This window comes from Euprymna scolopes, chromosome 15, assembly GCF_053919585.1.
Source record: "Euprymna scolopes isolate OS-2025 chromosome 15, ASM5391958v1, whole genome shotgun sequence".
In the NCBI taxonomy this organism is placed as follows: domain Eukaryota; kingdom Metazoa; phylum Mollusca; class Cephalopoda; order Sepiida; family Sepiolidae; genus Euprymna; species Euprymna scolopes.
This window is the reverse complement of record NC_136496.1, coordinates 3,010,303-3,018,784: the sequence shown is the minus strand read 5'-3', so window position 1 is coordinate 3,018,784 and position 8,482 is coordinate 3,010,303. Positions and strand designations below refer to the sequence as shown.

The 8,482-nt window shown below is 28.0% G+C and overlaps 1 pseudogene; it reads left to right on the top strand.

Moving 5' to 3' along the window:
* Positions 1–277: 277 nt before the first annotated feature.
* On the top strand, positions 278–410 carry LOC145294425 (U2 spliceosomal RNA; annotated as a pseudogene).
* The last annotated feature ends 8,072 nt before the right edge of the window (positions 411–8,482 follow it).

The following is an 8,482-nucleotide window of genomic DNA, read 5'->3' as shown; positions in this document are numbered from 1 at the left end:
AATGCATTTATTTAAAAAATATTATATTTACAAAAACACGTTTTTGTAAATAAACATTTTCAATGAGTTTTCAAAAATATATTTTAATCAGTTTTCAAAAATTCTTGTGTTAACCTACATTTTTGGTGGGGGTGGTGGGGGGTCTTCAGATTAGGCTAAACAGGAAGTCGTTTGTAAATATGCGCTTGTATTGAAAAAAAAATGTCTGCATAGTTTTTTGTTTTTTTTTACTTTAAACTTCTGTTCAAAAAAAAAAATCTGAGTTATAATGAAAGTAAAATGTTCTTGGCCTTTTGGTCAAGATCAAAGTGTAGTATCTGTTCTTCAGATGCTGCACTTCTATTTCTTGTTCTCTTTCGGTGGAGGAGAAATCCTTCACGACTGAGACAATTTTTATTTTTGTACCTTTTCTCCACGTTAAAAAACGACCCTGGTGTCTAACTCTGTCCCGTGGGGAGGCATAGTAAATAGGTATAATGAAAGTAAAATATATTTTTAAAATTTAAAACAGAATCACAACTTTTTTTTTATTTTTAATTCTTTTGGGCTATGTTTGCAAAAGTATTTTCTTTTTTTTTTTCTTGCAAAGAAAAGATAAACTGAAAGAGAGATAGAGAGAGAGAGTGGTTGTAAAGGGTATGAGGGAAAGGGGGTTGAATGAGAAGACAACAGAGTCACAGCCAGTTTAGACATCAAGTGTGCCTGGGTTCAAGTCTTAATCTGATCAGCGTTATTCTATCACACTGTTGCTGCTGCCACCAAAGCCGCCGTAGTTACTACCACAACCACTACTAAAACCCTTCCATGCGTACCTGCAAGCACATGCACTGGCTTATTACACACACACACACACACACACACACACATGCATACACACATACACACACGTACATACAAGATCTAAACAGACGAATATCAGTTTTGCTAGAGAGAACAAAAAAGGTAAAAAGGTTTACAAGTTGAAGAAAATATTTCAGAAGACAAACAAAATCGTTTTGGCTTTTTTTTTTTTTTTTCTTTTCAAAATTCAACAAAGACGAATTGTCTTTTTTTAAACAATGAAAAAAAAAAAGGTTTACATTTTTCTAAATCAATTTTCACTCAAAAAGCTCCAAAAAAAAAAAATTTGTAAAGAAAAAAAAAAAGCACAATTTTTTTTTTTTATTGAAAGTTCTCTTTCAGTAATTTTAATAAAACTATTTTTTTTTTCTGTTTGTAAATCTTCAAAGTTGAAGACGTTTGTAAACTTTGTACATTTATTAAAATCTAAATAATAATTATTATAATAATACACACGTTTCCGTGCATAGATTTAAATTGTATGTATATATATATATATATATATATATATATATATATATATATATATATATATATATATATATATATATCTGTGTGTGTGTATATTGTATGGAGGATAAAATACTTTTACAAACACACAAATTGAGACTGGCTACAATGGACACACATGGGGTGGAGCATGAAAAAAAGAGGGGTAGGTATGCACCTGAGGTGTTAATGGTCCTTTTGGAGGGGGGGGGTACAGAATCTCAAATTGACACAACTGATAAAAATCAAACCAATTGGTAAAACGTTTGCAATAAATATTCACGGTGTTTGGTTTTCGGTGAAAGAAATTCAAACAAAAATTGTTTAAAAAAAAAAAATGATTTCTAACATTTGATTTTATATATAAATTCCAGATAAATAATTCCAGCTCTCTCAGCAATGATGTTTCATCACTTTTCATCTAACATATAAAATTATCTTGTTGGATATTTTAAGTCAGGCACAAATATTAATCTATCTGACATATCGATGCTTGATTTGAATTAGCCTATTTTTTTTTTTCATAAAAACCTATTAAGTTATCAACTGATATTGTTCGTAGTTTGGGTTGAATATTGTAAAAGAAATATTTACTAACCCTAACCTACAAATATGACTTTGGATTATTTGTACTCAGTGTTCTCATCTTATCTACTCATTAGACCACCAAAGTTAAGCAATACTGAACCTGATCAATACCAGATGGGTGGTCATTTGAGGAGAGATGTTGTATGTTATCTCCACTGACTGGGGTATACATGTGAATTTGATATTCCCTTGACTTTCCTTTTTCAATGGAATTTGGAATTTCATTAGGACTGAATGCCCCACACCAGGTATTTACTAAATGAACAAAAAAAAAAAATGATAAAATTTTTATGGATTTTATATTTGTAATGTTTCAACGCATTTAACCTCCGACCTTCTTAAGTTGCATTCTTTTTTTTTTACTTGAGAACTTTCTAGTTGAACTGAAGTGGTCAATTCGAAATTTCTGAACAGGTTCTGGGGTTCAATATAAATTGAAAATATGCACCTAAAAAAGCCAGGGAGTACAGGTATGAGAAACACTGAACATAATAATCGATCCTCAACTAAAAAATTTTTTTAAAAAACCTAATATCTTGATTTGTTATTTTTATTGAAGAAAAATTTTTTAAATGCCCCCCCCCCTCTTCTCCACCGATTTCATGGATCCAATTTTTTGATAAAAAAAAAAAAAATAAAATTTACTCATTTACTATATTGTGTATTTTTTTTTTTTATTCCTAATTAAAAAATGTTTGTAACAAGAATAAAATTGTAAGTTTTCATAAAAATTGCGGTTCTTGTCCAGAATTTCCTCTGTATTAAAAAAACAAAACTAAATAAAAATCTGTAACGTGTGTGTAACCATGAAACGAAAACATATCCCCAAAATTACGATCAAGTAATTTTTATTTTTAAATTAAAAAAACATAAAATTTTATGAGTAACAGAAGAGCGGCTGTCTCACCACCATTTACACAAAAAAAAAAAAAAAAAATTTAAAAAACAAGGGAGATAACTGCAAAACTTTGAGGTTTATATTATAATGATAACAAATTCCCATTAATCGCTTGAAAATAGTTTTCTTTAGCAATTTATGTGATTTTTGGAATATGATATTTTCATTTCGTCACAAGTACGTACATCAGATTTTTCTTAATTTTTGTCTTTTAATATTTTGGAAATTCTGAAAAAGAACCAAAATTGCTTTTTTTTTCTTTTTTTTTTTGTTAATGAAATTGTCAACCAAACAAAATAAATAATGTATTTTAAGTTGACAGAAAAAAGAAAAAAAAATGATTAAATCGTAGAATAGGGACTGTTAGAAAATCTGACCAATTTTACTTTTTTTTTTTGTACACATTTTGTATAGATTTCTAATCTACTTTTCAAACTCTTCAAAATAAACATCCATTCACAGTTTTGACCGAGCCATTTTGATTTTTTTTTTTTTGTCTCAACCATTTTGATTTTTTTTTTTTTGTCTCAACCATTTTGATTTTTTTTTTCTAACAACAAAAGCTATAAAATAACAAAAGGCAACATTTTGTACAAAAACAATTTGACACTATAAAATAGAAAAAAAAACATTTCATACAAAAATTAATTTTTTGCAATTCATTTTATATAAAGATAAGTTTTTACACAATTTAACATATTTAAAATCAAAGACCAATGTTGAAACAATTATCAATAATAATAATAATAATGATGATAATAATGATGATTATAATTATTATCAACAATAATAATAATTTGAGTTTGTTAATAAAATATGGCTATAAAATATTTAAACTTTGAATAAAATTTACATTGTCAAGACTTTAAAACTAAATTTTTATTTCAATAATGAAAATACAATTAATTTTATCCAAGATAAGGAACAATTAATTTTATCCAAAATGTGTGCAGAAAACCAAAGTTGGTGAGATATTCTCCCCCTCCCCCCCCAAGAAAAATTTTAATTTTTATTTAAACAAATAAAACCACAATGAATGTATTTCTTTTTTTTTTTTTTAATTGGTTGACAATCATCGAAGATGATAAAAATGGGAGATTTAAAACAAAAAACACTCAACAAAACAAAAACAAAAATAACAAGATTTCTTCTTTAAAGAACAAAAAAGAAACTTATAAAACTCTTTTGCAGTTAAACCATAAAACACAAAAAGCATCAAAAACAGCTAAAAATATATGAACACTTGTTTAAATAGACTTTTTAAAGGCTAGACAATAGTGAACATGTCTTCGCATTTCTGTTTTTGGCGGGGTAGGGGGTTATCTTTTTTTTTTTTTTTTTTAACTTTTTGGAAGATTTAAAATAGATTTTATTTATTTATTTTTTTTAGAATATTGCTTTGAAGTTCATCCCTTTGCCTCTCTTAAACTGAAACAAAAACTTATTCTTTGCAGCACGGCCTAATGATGTGGGCATGTCAAATAAACTGCTTAAATAGCTTTTCATTTGCTAGCAAGTTTAAAAAAACAGATAACGAATAATATTGATGTTTATATAGCGTGAGGGGAAAATAGGATTGTTTTACATAGATTGTATAGGAAAAAGAAAAATAAATTATGAAAATAAATTTTTAAAATGTACTTAAATTTAACACTTTACTGCAGTTTCACTGTATCACTGATCATTAGCAGTATCTTCAATTGAAAAGTAAAACAGTATTTATACATATGATGGCACATTTTTGCACACATATATATATTCATATGAGTGTTTTTTATTTGCTTATTGTTGATATTATTAATTGCTGTATAGACCATTAATTAAACAATTGTTCTTTAATGGGCATTTGCTTTTTTTTCTACAATTATTATTATATTACTAAATTCCTATTATTGTTAACATTAATTTTGTTCTGTTTATTATATTCATTATTGATTGTATACTTTTGATGCAACAATAAAAAAGTCTGATGCTATTCATTATTTTAGATAGTTTATTGCATTTAGGGCAATTTTTATTACTTCACATGTATTTACACATATATGGGTGTGTATATATTCAGTTATATGTGTGCATATATGTGTATATGGACACATACACACATGGATATACAAATATATATATATATGCACTTATGTGATTATGTGTGTATACACATGCATATACATATATATATATATATATATATATATATATATATATATACAGGGTGAACAGAAAGTCCTTGGACCAATTCAAAAGTGGTTTATTAATAGAAAATTACAAAAATATAAATTAAACATGAATGAAAATTATGTTAGGAAACCAAGAATAAATTCCAATAATTTATTTTCAATGTGATGTCCCTTCCTTTCGATTAGACGTTCAATTCTCTGTCTGAAGTTACCAACCGAGGCACGCAGCGTTTCCTGAGGTATTTTAGCCCATTCACTCAGAAGAGATGTCTTCAAAGCATCAACACTTGGATGAGCAACAGAACAGACCTTTGCCTCCAACAAAGACCACACTGAAAAATCCATTGGATTCAAATCAGGCGACGCAGGAGGCCACATCTCCTTACTCCAGAATCTTGGAAAATGACGTTGGCACCAGTCCTGAGTTTTTCTGGAGGTGTGGGATGGTTCTCCATCTTGTTGGAAGGTGAAAGGCTGATCTTTGAAGTGTTTCTTCATCTCTTCAAATGCTAGAACCAAAATATCGTTAATGTAGTGATCTGTGTTGATCTTAACCCCCTGCTCCACGAAAATCAGAGGCGACTTCCAAGATTTGGAGACTGCAGCCCACACCATGAGGGAAGACGGCTTTTGTCGGTGGAAAACTATTCTCACGGAGTCATCAATGTCTGCTGAAGATTTTGCGTAAACTCTGTCGTTCTGATTATTAAGAGTCGCTTCAATTGTGAAGAGTTTTTCATCAGAAAAAACGATCTCTCACTCTGCCGTGCCAGTTTTCAGTTCTCCAAGAAGAAGCTTTGCTCTTTCAAGTCTCTTGTGCTTTTGGGCAGGTGTGAGGTACTGTCTCTTTCTCATCTTGTAGGGGGGCCAACTGGAGATCGTTTTTTACGATGGTTCTCATCGAGGTCACGCTCACATTCATGTCTTAAGTGATTTGTCTTGCAGATCTCTTCGGGTTCCTCCTTACCCTTTCTCGGACAACTTTAATCACCTTCTTTGTTCGAGCAGTGCAAGGTCTTCCACTCCTAGGACGGTCTTCAGATGTACCAAGTTCCTTAAATCTGTTCACAACATGGTACACGGTGGATTTAGCCACTTTCAAGAGCTTAATAATCTCTGAGTTTGTCCTTCCCGCGCAATGAAGCTGAATTATGGCCTCTCGTTTGCTCATTTTTCTGAAAGTTTAAATAAAATTATTTTAATATTTTTGTTGAAAATAATTAGATCCATAGTTAGACTAAATACTTACTTTATTCGAAAAGAGAAAAAGTGATTTGAACAATATTTAATTATAAAACTAAAAATGGTCCAAGGACTTTCTGTTCACCCTGTATATATATATATATATATAGTGCTTTAAAAATAATACATGGAAAAACTCTAGGAGCCCCTTTCAACAACGAACTCATCAGGAGTTCATCATTGTGTAACACAGAAATAAAAAAATTAATGTGTTTGTTGGAAAAAATGCCTCCTAGGGCTTTTCTGTGTATTATTTTTAAAGCGCTATATAAGTTTTTTATCGTTAAAAAGTTATATTGCAGCTTTTACTAAGTGTCATCAGAATTAAAGAAGTAAATTGTAAGATGGTCAACATCATGAAATTTGGAATATAGACTTTTGTTATTTATTTGTTGTGTGCTCTGTAAGCACACTGGTCTTCTTAAATTAAGGATTTATATGTAAAAATTGAAATATAATTGATAAAGTTATATTTCAACAGAAATATATATATATATATAGTGGAAATTGATGAATCGCACAGGTAAGAAATTCATTTTTGTAGTATGAAAAGGTTAGTAATTGCAATTAAGAATAGGAAATTGGATCAAATGTTTGTAACATATCTTCTTCCTAAGATTAAGGGTGGTGGTGTTTGATCAACACTGCTGGTGAGCCATGATGTAATATACTGTTTTGTTTTTAAATCCCTGAAACAGTGTTTCATCGTAAACAACTGATGATCCCTTGAAAAATAAATTATTGGTATTATAGTAAATTCGAGAGCGAGTTGATGCAGTGATTGCAGGTGATTAAATGATTTACTGACTAGATGGTTTTCTAACGAATGATAAAAAATATTTTTTTGTATAGTTTTAAAGGTTAAAAACTTCAAAGACTATATATATATATATACTTGTATACAAATATATATACATACACAGACTAGTGGTGACTCCCTTATAAAAAAGAATTATCTGACTATAATTTGACCTTAAAAGTAAATATAACCCAATCTCGCAAATAGCACAGCTTATGATGGTTGTAAGCTATGAACATATGGCGATATCTCATGTATTGACTTATCGAAATGAGTTCCGATTTTGCAAATCCTCATAAGTAAACAGTATTAATTAATTTGTAAACCTTGCTGAAAATGTAGGTCAAAAATAAAATATTTTCTTTAAAATATAAAAAAATAAAAATATCCATAAACTGACTTTTTTTTAAAACTAAATATGTCATTTACATATTATTTTGAAATATGTTTATTTAGAGAAATATTTTTAATAGAAATAATGAACATTGAATGTAAAATATTTAAAAAAATATAATAAAGTAAAAAAAAATTCAAAGTATTTTTAAATAAATAGAAAAAACATGAATTTTTTTACATATAAAAAATTAAATAAAATAAACGTGATTGGATTAAAGTATTGAGAAATGTTAACATACTTAAAAAAATATATGATTTTTTTTGCATATAAGAAATTAAATAAAATAAACATGATTGGAATAAAATATTTTTTTAAATATAATAAATAAAAATATCCGTTAACTGATTTTTATTAAAATTAAATATATTTATTTACATATTATTTTTTAAAAATGTTTTTAGGGAAACATTTTTACAGAAATAATGAATATTGAGTGTACTTAATATTGTAGCAACTTATTACTATTATTATTATTATTGTTGATGTTATTATTATTATTATTATTATTATTATTAATAATAATAACAACATCAATAATAATAATAACAACAACGTAATAAAAATTTTAAAATATAATAACTAAAAATAAATTAAATGTATATTTAAATAAATAGAAAAGAAACTGGGTGAATGTTAACATAATTAAAAAAAAAATGATTTTTTTATTACATATAAGAAATTAAATAAAATGAACGTAATCGAACTACATAATAAGTGGATGGTATTACCAAGGACATGATATTAGCAGGGATGGAGGGTCAGATTGAGTAAAGGAACATAATTTGACAGGGGTTTTCAAATTAACTTTCAAAACCTGGAACTCATTTGGATGAGTACATATATGATATCGCGGAAAGTTCCGGAACTTATTGTCTGTGGGGAAAGATAAAAAAGAACAAAAAACTGCTATAATAATAATATTAATCGTGAGTCTGCAGGGAGATTTGAGCAATGGCAGAGTATCGGAAGGTTTTTCTGTCACTAATGTCTAGTCTTTTTCAAAAAATTTTTAAATTCTTTTTATTTTATTTTTTTTAATACTTTTTTATTTTATT